Source organism: Solanum stenotomum, chromosome 2 (assembly GCF_019186545.1).
Source record: "Solanum stenotomum isolate F172 chromosome 2, ASM1918654v1, whole genome shotgun sequence".
NCBI lineage: Eukaryota > Viridiplantae > Streptophyta > Magnoliopsida > Solanales > Solanaceae > Solanum > Solanum stenotomum.
In genome coordinates this window covers 49839159-49862313 of record NC_064283.1, presented here as the reverse complement: position 1 = coordinate 49862313, position 23155 = coordinate 49839159, and positions in this window count along the sequence as shown.

The window sequence follows — 23155 nt, the reverse complement described above, 5'->3', positions numbered from 1 at the left end:
AAAAAAGGGGGATCCTCCGGAATGTAAGGAGGCTCTTCAACAACTCTGAAGGTCAACTGGATCAACGATGCACTAGATGTTGATCCTGGTTACCTGCGTCTGTATCATAAGACGATGCAGGCCAACTGGCATCAGTACATTGAATGTACGAGAATGCGAGTTGGAATACTAAACACAACTTAAGCTTGAAAAGAATCTGAAAGGGACTGAAGAACGTACCTGGCTCAACGCAACTCAACATAACTGAACTCATTTCAATATAAAGCAATTTAAAAATAAGTGCAATATAAAGAAAAACTGTTTAAAACATGATGTAAACTCTTTGTGTTTGCAAATATACATATAACTGTGAGATGTATGTAAAAATACAAATAAACTGATGTATATAAAAATACAAAATACTACTGTGGGAGTTTCTCTAACCGACAAGCATCACTTAAGCCTATAGTGATGGTACAACACTTTAAGTCACGCTGCCAAAGACCATCCTATACCTTGCCGGGGGTATAGGACCTAACTCACTAAGTGGATCCACTAGTCTATGCTAAAAAGCATTTAAGGATTCATCAAAAAAGTATGACCATTTTCTACCCATGATGGCTACATGGTTTATGGGGGCTGTGAGTTGTCTGAACTGTCCCCCATATCGGTGTTCAATACTACTTCCAAAATATGATACTAGTTTTTTATGTTTAAAAACATACTTCTTTCTCTGATTTGAGATAATTGCTCAAAAACTTAGCTCAAAGGCTATCTTGGAAATCAAAGTTTCCTATCTTACTTCATTTAGAAGGCGATTACTCTTTTCTGAAAACTAGCCCAAAGGCTCTTTGAAAATCTAAGTTTCCGTTCTTATTTAAATGTGAAAACATTTTAAACTCTTTGGGAATACATAGTCCCCATATAATTCTTTGAAGAAATGAACTTAAAATTTTACTCTTTACTCTTTACTCAACTTGAAATTTAAGTCTTAAAAGATAGTTAGAAGCATTTACAAAAGACTTCTTGAAAAGACTCTAAGAACTTCCTAAACTTGACTCTTAACTTTCCTTGAATTTGAATTTATAGATTCAAGGTTATGATTCATGTTTCAGGATGATTTCTAGATGTTTAGAAGTCATTTAGAGTAGTTAGAATAAATGGAAAATGTTAGTACACTTTAGAAGGACTTAAATAGGCTAAACGATGAGAAACTGATGAAAAGATGATGATCCGGGCGCGTCCCTAGTGCGCCGCGCCATCCCCAACTTACTGGGGCTCCAAAATGGTGCATTACTGGAGCGCCACCCCAGCCTTCCTGGCACTATGGGGGCGTGTCACGCCACCTGTTCCTTAGGCAAAAATTTGATGAACTTTTGATCTCGTTTTCTGATCCTAAATCGTTTTAATCCGATGTTTTTTCTCAAATTCACTTTAGATTCATGTACCCAAATCATATACAAAAAATTTAACCCAAACAACTCAAGGAAACAACACTTTAACATCAAGAAACTCCTTAATCCCAACTCATATTCATGAACGAAATCAATTCAAGAATATAAAATTCTCAATCTTTTTAAGACGAAAATACGCTAAATTAAACATGCTTGGCGTGTGGGTGAACTAAACCAATGCTATGTGATTTCACATACCTTGTAGGGATCACCCCCGACGAAATCCACAAGTTGAACTCGACAAACTTGACGATTTCCTTGCTTCTCCTTCTCTTTTCTCCTCTTCTTTCCTCTTCTCTAAAACCCTAACTCTTTTCCAAAAGTGTAAAACTGACCAAGTTCAGTTTAGACCCTTAATTAATTCACTAAAATGAATTTAATTAATTGGATAAGGAAAAGACTGAAATACCCTTCAAATATCCGGATTGGACATTTCCTTATTTTGAATAGCCCAACTTCCAATGGGAGTATCTCACTCATAAGAACTCGGATTCGCACAAACTTGACGGCGTTGGAAAGATCATTCCAAGATATTTCCAACCATACCTGGAAGTACACCTAAATCATCTTGAGGTTAGAGTTATGTCTGTTTGAAGTTGACGAAAAACTCACTATTTCTTAACTTAAGTAAATTTCCAGATTTTTCCTTCTTTCCAAAAATGACTATTTCCAATTATTGGATTCTTCCTATTTATTTCAAATTGTGAGATGTTACAATATTTCCCCCTTGGGAACATTCGTCCTCAAATGAGATTACCCTTAATAGGCTAAGGGTGTAACATGCAACATTCAGTTCAAGCACCCACAAGCAAATGCAAAACAACATGTCAACTTGTAAATAAATACTAAGAAAGGATTAGTACCTTGATCTGGAATTTATCTGGGTTCAAAGAGATGTGGATATCTCTTCTTCATAATTTTCCACCAATAGACTTCTCTCAAGTCACGGTACATCTTGGTGGAACCCGGATGAATGAAATATCTGGAGCTATGAGCTTTCTCCACGATCCTCTCTTAGGTTCCATCCAACATTAGTACACACAACCTACCTTGATGTCTCAACACACCATCTCCCCCATGTTCAAAAGCTAATACTTTTTGCTTATGAACATTTCCCTTCAATTCAAGCTAGATGGGGTCTTGGTCTTGCTCGCCTTTTACTTCTGACACTAATGATGATTCAACCCCATTCATCACCACTATTCCTCTTTCTGTGGAATCCATTAATCGAACTCCTAATCATGCAACTCTATGCACATCTTTTTGCTAACTCTTTCTTACCTTCTTCAAAATGGGCGGTACTACCCATAGATAACTTGCTCAAGGCATAATCAACAACATTAGCATTACCTGGGTGATAAAGAATACTCATGTTGAAATATTTGAGTAATTCTAACCACCTCCTCTGTCTGAGACTAAGCTCTTTCTGACTAAACACATACTGAAGACTCTTGTGATTGGTGAACACATCTACATGAACACCATAAAGATAATGGCGCCATATTTTCAAAGCAAATACTACAACAACCAACTCTAAGTCATAGGTTGGGTAATTTTTCTCATGAACTTTCAACTGTCTGGAGGCATAAGTGATAACCTTGTCATTCTGCATTAACATACAACCCAAACCAACTCTAGACGTATCAAAATACACCACGAAACCTTGAGTACCTTCTTGTAAGGCCAACACTGGTGCACTAGTCAACCTCTCTTTCAATTCCTGTAAGCTTTTCTCACAAGCTTCAAACCATTGAAACTTCACTGTCTTCTGAGTTAACTTTGTCAAAGGAGATGAAATAGATAAAAATCCCTCGACAAACCCTCTATAATATTCAGCCAAACCCAAGAAACTCCTAATATCGGTTGGAGATGTGGGTCTAGACCGATTTTGCACTGCCTCAATTTTCTGAGTATCAATTTTAATTCCCTCTCCAGACACAATGTGGCCTAAGAATGCCACAGACTCAAGCCAAAAACTCACATTTAGAGCACTTGGCTACAACTCTCTATCTTTTAAAGTCTGAAGAACTATTCTGAGATGGCTAGCATGATCTTCTTCATTCCCTGAATAGATTAGTATGTCATCAATGAAGACGATAACAAACATATCTAAATAAGGTTTTGAAAACTTTATTTATAAGGTCCATGAACGCTGCAGGTGCATTGGTCAAACCCAAGGACATGACCAAAAACTCATAATGACCATAACGGGTTCTGAAAGCTGTCTTTGGAATATCACATTCCCTTACTTTCAACTGATGGTATCCAGATCTGAGGTCTATCTTAGAAAAACATGAAGCACCCTGAAGTTGATTGAAAAGATCAACTATTGGAAGAGGATACTTGTTCTTGATGGTAACCTTGTTCAACTGACGGTAATCTATACACATCCTAAGGGAACCATCTTTCTTTCTCACAAATGGGACCAGAGCGCCCCAAGGTAAGATACTTGGTCGAATGAAACCTTTCTCTAAAAGATCTTTCAACTGCTCTTTTAACTCTTTCAACTCTGTTGGTGCCATTCTGTATGGCGGAATATATATAGGACGACTATCTGGAAGAACTCGAAATCTATCTCTCTCTCTCTCTCTCAGTAGGGACTCCAAGTAGATCATCTGGAAAGACTTTTGGAAACTCTTCTACTACTAGAACTGACTGAATATGAGGTATCTCAACACTGGAATCATTAACTCAGACTAAGTGGTAGACACACCCCTTAGAAACTAACTTCCTTGCCTCAGGGTACTAAATGAAATGACCCTTAGGCACTGCTGAACTGCTTTTCCACTCTAAGACTGGCTCATTTGGAAATTGAAAGTTGACAACTCGAGTTCTACAATCTATTGATGCATGACAGGCATGAAGCCAGTCCATACCTAGAATGACATCAAAATCTACCATGTCTAACTCAATTAAATCAGCCATGGTACTCTTGTGATTGACAGAAATGAGACAATCACGATAGAGTCTCTCTGCTAGAATAGACTCACCAACAAGTGTAGAAACACTGAAGGGTTCACAAAGTTGCTCATGAATAACATCAAAATTCAAAGCAACATCAGGAGTTACAAAAGTTAAATTCTCCCCTGGGTCTAGCAAAGAAAAAATAGTAAAGTCAAGGACTTGGATCATACTAGTGACCACATCTGGCAAATTCTCTTACTTTTGGCAACTATTGATAGCATATAAGCGGTTTGTTTCCCTGCCAGTACCTAAAGTAGCTCTTCGCGGTGTAGCTCTGGCTGGTGGTGCAACTGAAGAAAGATGGGCCTATTTCCCCTATTACTATTACCTTGCATGTTCTCAGGACACTCCTTCATAAAATGATCATTTTGACCACACTTGAAACAACCAGTAGAGCCCTCATGACAAATACCTGAGTAGTTTCTGCCACACTTAGCATATGCAGGAGGCTTACTACCCCTTTGTGCCATACTGCCTTGAGAATAGGCAGGTTTAGCTCTGATACTCTGAGAATTCTGACTATTGTACTCACTTTTGTTCCTAGGTGTAGGTGCACTAGCAGATGATGAAGTATGTCATTTATGCTTATGGTGGAAAGAAGACCGGTTCGCATTACACTTTTGTTGCCCGAACTCATTTACTGATGTCTTAGCTATCTTATTCTTAAACTCTTTTCTATCCTTCAGCTTATCCTCGTCAACTTGTTGCACATGGATCATTAGCCTTGCTATGTCCATATCCCCTATCAACATAGCTACCTTGCTTTCCTTGCTTGACTGACGAGACAACCCAGCAACAAATAAACTCATCCTGCTCCTCATGTCAGCAACCATCTCCGGAGCATAGCGGGAAAGTTGTGTGAACTTCAAATTGTACTCATGAACACTCATAGACTCCGGGTTAAGGGTGAGAAACTCTCTTATCTTTGCTTCTCGCAACTCACGGGGAAAGAAACCCCCCATGAAAGCACTCTCAAACACAACCCAACTCACTATTGGCATATCCTCAGCTCTATTGTTTTTCCATTGGTCTAACCAGATTCTAGCGACACCCTTCATTCAGTATGTAGCTAGTTCCACTCTCTCAGCATCTATAACATACATAATCTCAAAAATTTTCTGAAGTTTCAAAAAAAATCTCTGGATTCTCTGTGACACTTGAACCTATGAAGCTTGGTGGATTCATCCTTAAAAACTCACGGATCCTTGAAGTATCATCAACTTCTTGTCGGTTATATCTATGTCCAACTAGATGGATCGTAACTTGACTTAACATCCAGATGGCTTCACGAAATTCAGAATTTGTGAACTTTCCTTGGGGTTGCACTTCTAGTGCATTAGGTACCCCTTGTTCCTCGACATTTCTCCTAGCAGGACGACCTCACACAACTCTTCATGAAGGCATGATCTGAAAGACACGTGCACAAACGAGTTGGAGAGAGACTTCTATAGAGATACACTCTATCTCACTAAATGAGTATGAAATAAGTGAAGAAATTCCTAAATGTTGCAGCCTCCTAATTATAGATGTAGCGCGCTTTACACCGATAAATAAGACTCTACAGACACGGCTCCATAGACTCCCTAGGACTCTTGAACTCTGTGCTCTGATACTAAGTTTATCACACCCCGAGCCTACATCCTGGGCGAGACTGGCACTAGAGAACCATTGTTGGCCCCAAGCGAACCCTTGGCCTGACTTACTTACTCAGCGGAAAACTTAGACATTAGAAAGAGAATCCAAATATAAGATAACTCAACATATCTTAAACTGAACTCATAATGTTTTAAAAATAAACATTTAACTTAGCCAAAATGGCAACTCAAATCTGAACATAAGCCAATAAAACTCAACATGTCTTAAACTGAACTCATAATGTTTTAAAAATAAACATTTAACTTATCCAAAATGACAACTCAACTTTGAACATAAGCCAATAACAAAATGATGACGAATGAACTAACATTTGACTGACTATCTATGAAGCCTCTAAAACAACTGAGATGGATGTTGGGACAGGCCCACGACATCCTAATGATCTAAAATGATAAAGTAATAAAAAAAAGGGATCCTCAGGAATGCAAGAGGCTTACCAACAACTCCGAAGCTCAACTGGATCAAAGATACACTGGATGTTGATCTTGGTTACCTGCGTTTGCATCATAAGACGATGCAGGCCAACTGACATTAGTATATTAAATGTACGAGTATGCCAGTTGAAATGCTAAACACAACTTAAGCTTGAAAAGAATCTGAAAGGAGCTGAAGAACTTACCTGGCTCAATGCAACTCAACATAACTGAGCTCATTTCAATATAAAGCAGTTTAAAAACAAGTGCAATATAAAGAAAAATTGGTTAAAACATGATGTCAACTCTGTATGTATGCAAAGATACATATAACACTGAGAGGTATGTAAAAATACAAATAAACAGATGTATATAAAAATACAAAATACTACTGTGGGAGTTTCTCTAACCGAAAACCATCACTTAAGAGCTATAGTGATGATACAACACTTTACATCATCCTGCCAAGGACCATTTTATACCTTGCTAGGGGTATAGGACCGAACTCACTAAGTGGATCCACTAGTCTATGCTAAAAAGCATTAAAGGATTCATGTAAAGCGTATGACTCTTTTCTACCTATGATGGCTACATGGTTAATGGGGGCTGTGAGTTGTCTGAACTCTTCCCCATATCGGTGCTCAATACTACTCCCAAAATATGATACTAGCTCTTTATGTTTAAAAACATACTTCTTTCTCTAATTTGAGATAATTGCTCAAAAACTTAGGTCAAAGTCTATCTTGGAAATTAAAGTTTCCTCTCTTGCTTCATTTAGTTAGCGATTACTCTTTTCTGAAAACTAGCCCAAAAGGTCTTTGAAAATCTCAGTTTTCGTTCTTACTTAAATATGAAAACATTTTAAACTCTTTGGGAATACATAGTCCCCATATACTTCTTTGAAGAAATGAACTTCAAACTTTTCTCTTTACTCTTTACTCAACTTGAACTTTAAGTCTTAAAAAAAAGTTAAAAGCATTTGCAAAAGACTTCTTGAAAAGACTCTAAGAACTTCCTAAACTTGGCTCTTAACTTTGCTTGAATTTGAATTTATGGATTCAAGGTTATGATTCATGTTTCAGGATGATTTCTAGATGTTTAGAAGTCATTTAGAGTAGTTAGAATCAATGGAAAATATTAGTACACTTTAGAAGGACTTAAATAGGCTAAACGACGAGAAACTGATAAAAAAACGACGATACGGGCGCGTCCCAACCGCGCCGCGCAATCCCCAACTTACTAGGGATCCAAAATGGCGCACTATTGGCGCGCCACCCCAGCCTGCCTGGCGCTATGGGGCGCGTTGCGCCACTTGTTCCTTAGGCAAAAATCTGACACTTTTGATCTCGTTTTCTAATCCTAAATCGTTTTAATCCGATTCTTTTTCTCAAATTCACTTTAGATTCATGTAAGCAAATCATATACACAAAATCTAACCCAAACAACTCAAGGAAACAACACTTTAACATCAAGAAACTCCTTAATCCCAACTCATATTCATGAACGAAATCAATTCAAGAACATAAAATTCTCAATCTTTTTAAGACAAAAATACGCTGAATTAAACATGCTTGGCGCGTGGGTGAACTAACCCAATGCTATGTGATTTCACATACCTTGTAGGGATCACCCCCGACGAAATCCACAAGCTTCACTCGCTGAACTTGACGATTTCCTTGCTTCTCCTTCTCTTTTCTCCTCTTCTTTCCTCTTCTCTAAAACCCTAACTCTTTTCCAAAAGTGTAAAACTGACCAGGTTTAGTTTAGACCCTTAATTAATTTACTAAAATGAATTTAATTAATTGGATAAGGAAAAGACTGAAATACCCTTCAAAAATCCGGATTGGACATTTCCTTATTTGAATAGCCCAACTTCCAATGGGAGTATCTCACTCATACAAACTCAGATTCGCACAAACTTGGCGGCGTTGGAAAGATCATTCCAAGATATTTCTAACCATACCTGGAAGTACACCTAACTCATCTTGAGCTAAGAGTTATGTCTATTTGAAGTTGACCAAAAACTCCCTATTTCCTAATTAAGTAAATTTCCAGATTTTTCCTTCTTTCCAAAAATGACTATTTCCAATTATTGGCTTCTTCCTATTTATTTCAAATTGCGAGATGTTACAGTTATCGACATAGAAAGCATGATTATGATTATTATTATTATTATTATTATTATTAGGCATTTGACTGTAGAATTCATATATATTTTTATTGTATTTGAAATGTATGGAGTTAGATTTGAAAATAGAGTTATGTTATTTTGCAAAAAATTATTCAAAATAATGTTCATGTTATACTTATATAAAATTTCAAAAGTGAAAAATGAGGTGGAAAACATATTATACCAACATATTTTCAAATTTAAAACTTACCGTTAGAAAGAAAAGGTTGTGTTTCAAATTTTCATGGTCAAAAATCTATTTTCAAATAAAGTGAATATTATTTTTATAATTAAGTAAATAAATCTTTATGTTTAAATGGGTCCTAAAAGTAGAAGTTACCAGACATGAAATATAAAGGATTTTTTTTTTAAAGTACAATAAATGAAAAATGGGAGGAAAAGAAACAAAAATAATTTTAGTGGTCAATTTTGATGGGTTAAGTGAAGATTCATAGAATTAACTTGAATTATTTATGCTCACAACCTTTAATTATATAATAATAAAAAATGTAATTTGAAAAAAATTTTCAGTTAAAACAAATAAGTAAAAAAATAATAAGTATTTTCATTTGAGCAAACTAAGGGAGCAATTAAATTGATTTCCAAATAAAATTTAATTATTTAAAAAGAAAAAATTGAGGGAAAATGAGGAAAGAGAAACTAAAGCTCAAGAAGGAAAATAAAACATGGGTCCATAAAGCAGAATATACTATCAATAAAATAATCCCTTCATACAACTAGTACTAGTTGTTCCTCACACACAATAAAAATTTTCAAATAGTTCCTATATTGACATATGGTTGTGTATATATAGATAAACATATATTTAGTATATAAAATATATTTTAGACAAACATATTATGTTTGAAATCATCTTTTTCATTATTAGTTTTTTGAACGCAAATATAAGCTCTATATATAAACACATTAATCAATACATAAGACCTATCGTATTTACAAAAATAGTAAGTGAGAAATAGCTAGGAACATAAAGTCAATAATGCACAAATATTATGATGTGGTAAGGGAAAAACGTGGGACGCACGTTCCTAGAGACTAGTAAAAGGAAAAGATATTTAAAATATTTGGATTTAGCTTTGATTTTCATATCGTGTTTTGATATGAGTTAGGCATTGTATTTATGCATTGTTGATGAATTTGTGCTAGTTATACACCTAACAACATGTTCTATCTATGTATCTTTTGAAACTCATGATGAAATACAATGTGTTAAAGGCTGAGTTATTTCCTCATATGTGATCTTGTGGAGTTGAGTTGTGAAGGATTGAAGATTGAAATATGATATATTGATGTGGACCACGTAAGTCTGAGATTGAAATATAAATAAGGATCGTATAGGTCCAATTTGATACAAAACGATTATTGAGTTGGACAACTATGACAATATATGAGGACCATTTCATGAAATCATTGATATGACCAATTACGCATATGCATTTTTAATAAAATATTTTTTGTGGAGTATGTTTTCCTTAATACCAAACACACCCTAACTTTTTCCTCATAATGAAGTTTTGGCTTCGACTTCTTAATCATATAAATCAACAATTATATACTAACATATAGAATACATAGACTCCTCATATTTAGAGCTAAAATGTCAAAATATGAGTCTTTTTTTTTGAGATCCATTGCGGTATTGCCCCAAGTTTATTATGTTTTCACTTTGTTTATATTTTTTTTAATATTTCAAAAATAAATTTTTATTTTATTTTTTCACTTTTAACAAATAAAGAAGAACAATTACATTTTTCTAAGTTTTAATTTCAGCGTTAATTCTTCGTTAACTAAATTATTTTTCAAAATCTGATACTCCACTAAACATTAATTAATTGAGATAATCTGGTAAAATAATTATGTTTGAATATTTCAAATTCATATATAACAGGTAAACTTAAGTTGAAAATAATAGCAAAACGTACAAATTGAGTGCTGAGTAGGACCGTTTGGGACCTTTTTTCTTTGTTTATCGGTATGTCGCCGTGGAACTCAAATGACCACTCATTCTCCGATGCAAAAGGAACCAAACAACATTCATCCGCCCAACATGGTAAAACAGCTAATGTTTGTATTTTTCCATAGCTAATGTTTATGCGATTCTGCAGTAATTTTCTTTACAACATTTTTTTCCTCTCCCTAAATATGCCTGAAAGAATTGTTCTATTTTTTTTTGGAGGGGGGCGGCGGGGAGGGGTGTATGACTTGAATCAGTGTTGCTAAAACTTTACTTTTGTGTAGCATTTTTTAAAAAGAATCTTTTTCTAATTTTGAGTTGAAATTAAAGGATATCTGGCAAAAATGTGTATTATAATTTTTTTTGATAATTGTCGTTTCATCAAATTGAATTTATCGCAAAATATCCTTATTTTTCAAATTGATAGAGTATTAGCTAATTAAAATGCTTAAAGAGGTGTATAAAGTAATTTTTATTAATTCTCTATTGAATAGCTTTTTAAAGGATAGATAAAACTCGATACTTAGAAAATGTTACTTCATAAGCAAAAGTAAATAAAAAATAAATAGGGTTCAACATGCCAATGGAATGAGCAGCGTGCCTAGCGGGGATTAGTGCCACCCTGAGAGTCCATACATGCATCACAAAAAAGATGCAGTACTTGACAAAAGAGAAGTAAGTACATGTGAAATAGTACTTTCGTGATGAGGTGAACCTAAATAAGAATAATATAAGTTGTACTAGCACCATCTTATTGCACATACTTTAAATAGCAATATTCTGCAGTAAGTTTGTCTAGTATGGTTTCTTTTTATAAGAAGTTTGAATTATATACAAGTGTTATCTATAATAATATCTTCTATATCATTAAGAGCCATATATATCACCGTCCCATAACTATTAATAACTTCGATTATATCTCCATTAGGCAATAGTAATCAATACATTGTTGTTTGTTAGCTATTTTTTCTAATTATTTTGTGTGTAGTTCTATTGTCCCAAGTTCTATTTTTTTTACTCTATACTTGTCGGGTATTAGGATATTGTGTTACTCTTTCAGTACTAAGGATGTTTGCTTTACTCCAAAGTCAGCTTACTGATTTGTTAAAATTTTATGTTGAAAATAGTTTAACATCAATGCATCTTACACTATGGTTTTGTTTTTTAGTTTTCCGTTTTTCTGCAAAAATAAAGATTATATGATCACATTGCTTTAAATGGACAATAGTCTGAAGAGATAAATTTTGTGCATCAAGATTTGTGCTTTAACTACAACAGGTTGTGTTTGTTGCTCTTAAACCCCCCTTTTCTATCCAAAAGAAGATATCGAGGATAATACTTGGACTATACTAGATACGTTTCTGTTGCAAAAGTAGATTTATAACATATGTAAGCATGTGAGCTAATTAAAAGGGGGATGAAAACATGATTTTGCTTACTATGATTTACCTTTGTGTAACTAATGACATTTTGTTTCCTCATTCTTCATTCTCCTCATATGGTAATGTAGGTTATGAATATCTTGTCTTTTCTTATGAACTTGCAGAAAAGAATTTGTGAAATTTGCGGTGATTTAGGTATTCAAGAAGCAAATATTACCTGCTATGAGTGTAAGAATGTTGATGCGCACCGGTAAGTTCTCTCTCGCTTTAACATGAAAAGGCAATCAGGTGAAAGTCTTGACTCTTTGATTCGTACTTGCTTCATCACCTTGTGCATATATATATATATATGTTCTTTGTAAACTTTGTCCAATCCTAAACCCCTTATGTTTTGGTTGACTTGCCATTTCTTAGGGAGAAACTGATCTTTCACACAAGGGGCTGCTTCTCTCGAAGGAAATTGCTAGTTAGATTACCAACTTTGTCCCCTTTTTTGGAATTTTAATAGGAATGAAAAGTGGAATAGAACTAAAAGACTAAATTGAAGTGATATTACTTCTTAGTGAGAGTAAGGACTTCTTAGAGTTGTCCAATCTTTCTGGCAAGTTTCACAACTGTCGGATGCTGATAGTATTGGATATTGGGTTCCACCTAAAGTATACATTGATTTTTTACCTTTAGGTTTCAAAAGGTAATTTATTTATAAAGGCTTAAATAGCCATAGGTTGTATATTGCTAGCTCCTTCTATAAGCATATGATTAGTAGTAGCATTTATATGTCGATTGGCAGTTCCTGCTACAAGCATACAGGTAGAACTAGTTCTAATGCAAATATTAGTATAATCTATTCTTTCATTAACATGTTGTGTTATTTAATTCTTTTAAATACTGTGTGTATCTTTTATGCATAATTAGTCATTTTCTTATTCTAAAAAAAATATTTTTCTCTTCCTTTAAGATATTGTGTTGTGGGCTATTGGGAAGATGCACCAGTGGATTGGTGTTGAGAAGAATGTGATATTCGCAAGGGGTTAAATTTTTCACCACGTGGACTAGAAAATGAGTGTTTCAAGGGATCCAAGTTACATGCCTCTACAAAGATTTGTCAAAGTACTTTGCAACCAAAGAAACATAACAAGTTTCCTCAAAGGCAACATATTAACTGGGAAAAAGAGGTACAGACTGGGAAAACGAGATATCTACTTGTTGAAGAAGAACTTGGTCTGTCATCACATATCAATAAATATGGATCTCCACCGATAAATACCGTCTCTTCAAGAGTTGTGTCAACCAAATCCTGAAAATTTAGTAAGCCTAAAGGTTAAGTGTTCACCACCATCTTTTGTATTCATTTACTTGGTTTGATTTGTCCTCTTCTTATACCTCTATTCTTCAGAGATTTTATTTTCTATCAGATACTCTAATTAATTTTTTTCAATGATGTGGATATTATCTTTCAAAATGATTTCTATTACAATGTCCATATTTGTAAAGCTTTCATAGCAAAATTAATTTTCTTCTATACTTCAATTCAATTTGATGTAGCCTGCTTTTAGGTCTGGGTGCCTCTACCATTCTTGAGCATATGAATCCCGATGTTGTGAACGAGAGTCAAATGATGAATTCACCTATGACATACCTTTATGATCCTGGTGTAGTTCCTTCCTAGAAGTAAGTACCCTTCATGAATGCACATTAATTACCTAGGGACGCCATTAGTATCACTAAAAAAATGAATAGTGCATTGTAGATTATATGCCTTACTATGGAAAAGAGTTCTGCTCATACATAGTTGCGAGTCAGAACGCAATGATACTTTGAATAGATAATGTTTAGTGAGATGGTAGTAAATTTGATTCCTATTATGTATAAATTCCTTGAGGACTTGAAGTTGCTGTCACTCTATGTCATTGTATTATGGAATATGGACCATCTCATGTTTTTAGGTATGGGAAACAAGATATTGTAGTTCAGTAGGTTTATGTGAACCGTACATTGTTTGTTTTCTATTTTTTTTCACTTTTGTAACTTAATGAGATTTAGAGTGCAAAACAACCTTTAGCTTTTTGTGAAACTTTCTCTTTATGTTTTTGTGTCTTAGAAATTACTTCATGGGTCTTTTTGTGGCCTTGAAACTCGAATATGCTTCTGTTATGCGTCAAAAAGAAGAGAAGTTTCCCTTTGATTATTTTATAGATTACATATATATTGAAGATCCTTTTGTTACTTGAAGAATTTGCACCTCTCAACTTTCCTTACCTATAATAATTAGTCTTTTTTATCTTTTTTTTTGGATTTTAGGGGAAGTTTTGACGTCTTAGGTGCTCTAGATCTTGCACCTGGATGTTCAATAATTGTATCAAGGCCCATCCTCCTTGCAGAGTTAGACGTAAAGTGTAGGAGTTCTTAGGACTATTGCCCGATACTATTAAACTTGAACTAGTTCCGCGTGGGGATATCTGGCCAAGTTTATTCGATAATCATTGTCCGGGTAAAGAAGACGTAGGATTGTATTTCTTCGCAAGTCAGAGAAAAAGGTAAAATTCTACCATATATATCCATCTAAAAAGGGATAAGGGTTGCAAAGTAGAAGTGCTCCCTTGCCCAAGATTGTTTTTATTAAAAAATTATTTGCATTTCCCATTATATGTAGGTTTGAAAGATATATTGCTTTGGTGGAGTACATGTGCAACAAGGATTTGGTGATGAGAACTCTTATCAATGATGTTGAGTTGCTTATACTTGCATCCACAACCTTGTGCAGTGATTCTCAAAGTACATTTATAATCTCTATGTTCTTTTCTCATTATCTTATTCCCTTTCAATGCATCTCACCTTGTGAATGTTTTTGTAGGATGGAACAACGAGCACTTCATGTGGGGCTTATTTTACTGCATGAGACAGGATAAAGACAGATGTGCTGAAGGGGGAAGCCGTGATAGCTGGAGAAAATGAAGGAATGTTGAACATTGTTGTCTCGACAGCTACCAGATTAGTATAAGATGGCAAACAACAGTAACAAGGGAATTTGCTGGCCAATGCAATATTCAAGTTATTCATTTTCATAGTTAACCTTATGGAATCATTACAAATTTTGATAAATTAGTTCCCCTTTCTGCTTTTACAATGAATTAATGTTGATATTTATTTTTATGAATGAAAACCGTCTTTCTATTTTGAATGAAATCACTTTACAGTGTAAGAATATGGTTTGTTGACATTTGAGTATGTATCTTCATAATAGTTGGTTGAAAGAACTAATTACCTCTCATGACACCTGGAGGGGGTACTCAAATGGAGAGGAAAAAATATGCTTTTGGATATTTTACAACCTATGTTTCCCTCACAGATTCAGGTGCCATATACCTTTCTGTTCCCTGATAAGTCTATGTTTATGGTTTGTACCCAGTTCCAAAGTCGAGGAGAAACCAAAATCAGCAATCTTGGCAGTTTTGGTACCTACAGTGAGAATATTACCATGCTTGTTGTAAATGCAACGTAGGCCTAAAAGAATATTCTTGGTGTGTTTATTAACTGAACTGTCTTCTCTTGAATCTCTTCTATATGCGTCATGATTTAAACAATCGTCTTACTTGTTTCTTCTTTTGCCTTTTTAATGAACGAGAATAATTTTAAGTTAACTTTAGCTAAAATTTAACTGATTAACTAGTAGGTTAAATGGGAAACAATCATGACTATGCAACAGAGTTTGAAATTGAACTAGCACACTTAAGACTAATACATAAGTTGTTCTCTTTATCTATTTTAGTCCTTTAAAATTCCACTGGTAGTGGATATTTCACCTAAATATTACATTTTTTTATTATTTTCCTTCTTTATTTTTTAAAAAAATATTACCTTCATAACTTAGGAGTCCCATAACTTATACTAGCTAATTTACATATTCAATTGCTACTCTTGTCTCATAATATCCATAACTTTCATGTTTTTCAAACGGGAAAGATGTTTTAAACACGGGTCGCGCGGATTCGAGTTGGGTCGAGTCGTTTCGGCTAATTATTTAAATAATAAAAAATATTTCGGCCATTTAATTTAATTTAATTAAGTAAATAAATAATTAAAACAAACTTTGTCCAAAAAATAATCTCTTGGTTAATCATTTTTCAAACCCGAAGCCGAGCGACGACGGCGCGAGGGGGGTTCCTCTTTCCAACCTTTTTAACAACTAGTAGAAGTGTTTCTCTATTTAAACACTTAAACTTTTTTTTCCACCACAAATGAGGGAGAAATGTCTGTCACGCCCCGAGCCTACACCCTGGGCGGGACTGGCAGTTGAGAACAATTGTTAGCCCCAAGCGAACCCTTGGCGTGGCTTAACTCAAAGCTGTCACGACCCGAGCCTACACCTTGGACGTGGCCGACACTTGAGAACTATTTCTGGTCCCCAAGCGAACCCTTAACCTGGCTGACTACAAAAGGAAAATTGATTCAAGCATACAAAACTTAAAAACTGAATAAAATTCATGAACTCAACTTTGCAAATCTTTAACTCAAATGAGCAACTGAGAATAAAATCATATATTCAACTCCCCATAAAATAGGCAACTTAAGTCTTTGAAACACTTAACAAAATAAATGAACAAACATCTAAAACTCTACGGTCTATCTATGAAGCCTCTAAATGATAAAGATGGAAGTCGGGACAATACCCAGAACTTCCTAACAACTGATATAACTGAAAGTAAAAGTCGAACCCTCCGGAAGCAAGGAGGCTCGCCATAGCTAACTCGAATTCCATGTGGTATCAACGAAACTCCTATTGATGATCCTAAATACCCGGATCTGTATCATAAAATGATGTAGGCCAAATGACTCAGTACGTTGAATGTACGAGCATGTAAGGGGAATTCTAAAGCATAACATAAGCATGAAGTTGATAAAAAGGAAACATACTTACCTCTTTTCAAACTTACTCAACTCAAGGTATATTCCAGGATATTCAAAACTACTAAAACTTACTCAACTTAGAAGTACTCAAGAATAAGATACTTAACTCAGTAATAAGGTTCCAAACTTGAAATACTCAACTCATGATACTCAAGGATAAAGCAATAGTAAAAGATGCAATACATATGGAAAGCTGTAAAACTGTAGATAACAACTCAATGTATTGAAAAATACAATAACACTTAGTGTGTGTATAAAAATACAATATAACTCTGTGGGAGTTACTCTAACCGACAACCATCACTATGAGCTATGTGATGATACAACATCTCGCCCACTCTGCTATAAATGTACTATACTTTACCAAGGTATAAGACCTCTCAACTAAGTGGATCGACTAGTCTATGCTAAAAAGTACTAAGGAATCATCTAAAAAGTATGACCCTTTCTACCCACGTCGGCTACATGGTTTATGAAGACATGAGTTATTTGAACTCAACCTCGTCCCCATACCGGTGCTCAATACTACTCCCAAAATATTAGCTCATATGTTTAAAAACATATCTCTTTCTGTGGTTTGAGATTATTACTCAAAATCTTTCTCTAAAAAGAGATGATACTCAAACTGCTCAAAACTCTTTTGAAAATATCAGTTTCCTCCTATTTTAAATGTGAAAACATTTACTCTTGGGAATACTTAGTTCCCATATATATCATTTTAATAAATGAACTTTAATCTTACTCTTTACTCAACTCAAAACTTAAGTCTTAAAACAAAGTTAAAACGTTTGTAAAAGACTTCTCAAAATATGGTCCATGCTGAATTATGGACGTGAATGACACAATGCAAGGTTTTCAGTAACCATAGATAAAACTCAATACTTGGGACTCAAGAACTTCAATGATACTACTCATTTCAAGAATTCTCAACTCAGGGGGTTCATGCGTAATTATGAGCATGAACTACTCAACTCAAGGACTCGAAGATACTTCTCATCTCAACACTGTTCAACTTAGAGGGTTCATGCGAGATTATCGGCATGAACAACTCAACTCAAGGACTTCATGGGAAGCATGTAATAGTCCCATGATCATAAATATAATCCCAAAGGGGATTAGGAACTCAATACTCAAGACTTAGAACTTGAAAATACTACTCTTCTCAAAGGTACTCACCTAATGGAGCTCATGCGGAAGTTATGGGCATGAACAACTCGACTCAAGGGTCAAAATAATAATAAGGAACTCATGAATACGACTCTTCTCATTATCATACTTACTTACTCAAAACTTAACTCAAATTGATGATGGATCTCAAAGGATTCACAATTGAACTCAAAGGCTTCCTTGAACTTTATTCTTAACTCTCTCTTGAATGTGAATTATGAATTCAAGAGTTATGGTTCATGATATGAAAGATCCTTTAATGATAAAGTAGGCTCATGAATATATTCATCTTACTCTCATACTCATTTGTTTGAGTCTTGAAACAAGTTACTAGAAGTTGTAGAAGACTCCTCAAAAAGGACTCAAAGGAACTTTCTCGAAATGTTCGAATGAACTCTCAAGACTTAACTCTTAACTCTACCTTGAAATTGAATTACGAATTAAAGGTTTATGATTCATGTTATGAATGATTTCTAGGTGTTTAGAAGTCATTTAGAGTAGTTAGAATTAATAGGAAGTGTTAGCACACTTTAGAAGGTCTTAAACGGGCTAAATGATGAAAAATGGATTGGGGGGACGGACGTGGCGCACTGCTGGCACGTTGCGCCAGTCCCAAAGTTCAGAGAGCCATTTCTGCCACACTACTGGCATGCCGCCCCAGCCTCTCTGGCGCTACGGGAGCGCATTGCGCTAGTATCTCCCAAGAAAAGTTGATGAACTTTTCCTCTCGTTTTCTGATCCTAAATCACTTTTAATCAAAAGAAATTCTCAAGTTTTCCTTAAATTCAATTACCCAACCTAATTACACACTAATACACTCAAAAACAACACTCAAAACAAACATTCATCTTAAGAAATCATCAAAAACCCAATAAAACAAGATTTAGAATGAACTTCAAGAACACATATCAAAAACTTAAATCCTTCAACTTCTGAGAATGAAATTTCAATGAAAATAACATGTTTGGCATGTGGATGAACAAACCCAACACTATGGAATCTTACATACCTCTTAGGGATTGAACCCATGGCAAAAATCTACAACATAATGCAAGACTCTCGACAAACGCTTTGATCATCTCCTCTTTTCTCTTATTTTCTCTTCTTGAATTCTCAACTAAAACCCTAGGCGTAAATTAGGATTATAATACTGAACCTAATAGGATTAGACCCTTAAAATCTTACTAAAAATGAATTAAATCTGGGAAAAGACCAAAATACCCCTCTAAAATCCAGTTTTGACTTTCCTTATCTACACAACCCACTTCGAATGGACATATGTCCCTCATACAAACTTGAAACTGAGAAAACTCTGTGGCGTTGGAAATATAATTCAAAGATATTTCCTACGGTATCTAGTAGCACACCTAACTCATCCTGAGTTAGGAGTTATAGTCGTTTAAAGTTGACCCAAAACTCATACTTAGTTTAACTTTGTCAAACTTTCCAAATTTGATTATTTCCAAAAATGATTTCTTTCCAATTCTAAGTCTTTCTAGTTCTTTCAAAAAGTGAGGTGTTACAATATCTCCCCCATGGGATCATTCGTCCTTGAATGACGGCTGGACTGGGTATGAGACGGGGTTACTCTTATCATCTCTACTATACTAACTAGAATTATCCGTATTACTATTTGAAACCAACTAAGGGATCTTATAGAACTATTTCTCATAGTAAAACCTCCTCCTCCTCTTCCTCCTCATTTAAAACATTAGATGGAATTATCACACCATCCCTATCAGGATAAGAACATAAACATCTTCTTTCTAACATCACGTCATTACTAAAATGACCTCTAAAAGGATATCTCCCATACTTTGGAACTCATTACTATCTTACTCTCACACACTTGACTTGATTTCTCATCTTATCATCTCCCCCTTGGGTCTAAAGCTGACACTTGAAAACTATGGACCTATTCCATCATCTACAACTGGTCTTTATATCTTTTACTCTAACACTCGGGAGAAGTTTATCTCATGACTACCGAAATCTCAATAAGCGGGTACTAAGACCTCTTTCTAAGGTGTTTCTCTTAACTGCTTCTAATTGCATACCACTTTGGTACACCTCTTAATGTTCTTGTTACTCTTGTGACTTCGCCACACTTCAGTGCCCTTATCTAAAGGTTAGGATCTCTCACTAATACTACTCATATTTATTAGAGCTAACATCTCAATTCCTCACCTGCTCTAGTCAATTCTACTTGATCAAATCTCAAGACTAACATCATCACCCTCATGTTTCCATTCTTTGGATCATGACACTCATCTCAAATTCAAGCTTAATGTTCATTACTAAACCTAAATATCAATACAATTGCTCGCCTATGATGTTATACCTCATTGCTTGATCAATTCTATAACCTTCTGAACATCATGACCCTCTCAAACAAATCATAAGCCTAGCTTAGATCAATCACTTTATGAATACTTTTTCTCTTCTATTCGACACTTACACTTGGTCATTACCTACACAATGACACTTCATCACAAGCTCCTTTCTAGCTAGAACACACTCTACCTCCTATGATGGAATCTTCATAACTCATCAATTCTTAGTTTACCCATAAGGGAAAACTCATCATCCATAACTTACCGGGTGCATGACTATAATAACATAATCTTCCCCATCAGTATCTCCCATTCATAGATTACTAAACCTCTACAAACTTTCCTCTAACTCTGGGCACTGTGATATACCGTGAGTTTATAGTATTTTTAATACATTTCACTTAACAATTGTGTGTGTATAGGGCCATTTTGTATTGGTTTTTTTTATATGTTTTTATCATGTTTGCAGGAAATAAGTTCAGATGCGGAAGTCGAGAAACACAGCTGAAGAATGTTAAAAAAAGGGCATTTATAGATGTGATTGACGGACCGTAGGTCCAATCACGTTTCATAGATGGTGATCGTAGATGGACGGACAAGCCTTGAAAGAGATCGAGGAATTATTGACTAAGTGTGGAACCACGGTTGCAAACGACGGACAGTAGATTGACCTACGGGTCGTACTGCAGTTCCGTCAAATCATTCAGAGAGGGGGTTCCAGTAACTGATTTTCAAGATTCAAACTATGGAGTTACGGAGGAGGATCCATGGACCGTAGATCAAACCATGGTTCGTATTGTTGATCTGTCGATTGAGTCTGAGAGTGAAGATTTTGAAGCAGAAAATATTGCCTAAGTCCTGAGCCAAGTAAGGGAGCTACGGACCGTAGGTCAATCCACGGTCCATAGGTCAGTGTCATAGATCGAAACCGCGTCCTGAAACATTATTTCCTTATTTCGTTTCCTTTTTAGTTAGGACTTGTTTTTCTATATATATGGCATGTAAAACTCATTTTTGGGGGTTAGATTTTATTATTTTCGTTCTCGTTTTTGGCTTTGGAGATTAACTTGGAATTTTAGCAATTCTTGATTTCCTAAGTTCGTTTTAAAGATTTTGACTTTGAAATTTAAGTTGAGATTCTGGGTTTATTCTCCTCATTACGTAAGTTCATGATTTCTTCATCTAAAAATATGAATTGTGTTCTTACTACTATGGGTAACTAAATCCACAACTAGGGTTGTGGGAACCATGAGCCGGACCAAGGTGCGGGGTGAAATTCTCTAATTGCCGGACCAAGGAATTAGAGATACCTAACTTATCACTTTGCATGTAATATACTAGGAAATGATTACTATTACTAGGATTACCACGTTATGAGCTTATGGGGAACACGTACACCCTAGTTTCTCTCTCATCTTGATAAGAACAAAAGTTTGAATCTTGCTTATTAATTTTTCACATAAATTTCAGAATTTGTTTCACAACCCCCCTTACTTTAATTACTTATTTCGGAAGTACGTTGACTAAAAGAATATAATCGTATGCTGAACTTAAGTCTAAACCATATTCCTCGTGGGATTGACCCCAACCTACAAGTTGGGTTCTTTACTTGATAACGATCGTGTACACTTCTTTAGGGAGGTGTAATTTGAGCACATCAAATTTTGGCGCCGCTGCCGAGGAATAAGGATTTTAGATTAAGTTTAACTACATCATTGAACTTTAGTCAAATATTTCCTAATTTTACTTTTTCTTTTGTTTTTGTTTCTCTCAATATCCTACTCTAGTGTATGCCAAGTACACGAAGCCAAGGTGAGCCACTTACTCCTTACGTCCCAGAATTGAACAGAACTTTGCGAAAAATGAATAACCAAGGAGACCCAGTCAATCCTATCAGAGGAAATTTAGGTGATGGAGTTGGGTTGCAACCTCTGAGGGTTGGTGATGAGAATAATCAGGTTCAGGCTGAGAATCTATTGGGAGATACACTGAGGGTACAGGATCCACCAGGACCAAGACTGCGTGATAACTATAGGGTCAATTTTAATGCCACTGAATCTGTAGGACCTCTTGTTCTACCCCCTCTACCTACGGGGCATACATTTGTGGTGACTAGCAATTTGATGCAGATGCTTATAGCGAGGGGTTCATTTGCTGGTTTGGCATCGGAAGATCCACATGCTCACGTAACCAAGCTAAGATGTATTTGCAAGAGTTGTGTGGATTGACCAGACTTGGACATAGATGTCATTGGATTGAGAGTATTCCCTCTATCATTGACTGGCGATGCTGCTGTGTTGATTAATGAGCTTTCTTATAACTCAATCTACACATGGGGACAACTAACTTAGGTGTTCTTTGCAAGATTATTTCTTGTGTCAAAGAAGCTAAACCACAAAGATAAACTCAACAACTTCATAGCTTTACAGGGAGAGTCTGTGAGTAGCTCGTGGGACATGTTCACTGCTTTCATACGAAGTGTTCCAAATCTCCGCATTAATGATGAATCACTGAAAGAGTATTTCTACCGAGGTCAGGATGACAATAGTAAGGCGATGTTTCTATCGTTGGAGGTTCATATTGTGAGTGCACTTTTGAGTAGATTGCGGAGAAACTGGAAAAGATTTCCCGAAACAATAAATCATGGAGTACTAGAAAGTCAGATACTTGGAGGAACACATTTTCCGTTCAAGCTACAAACAACCAGTCTACAGATGAGATTCCTGAAGAGATGGCTCAGATAAGGACCGAATT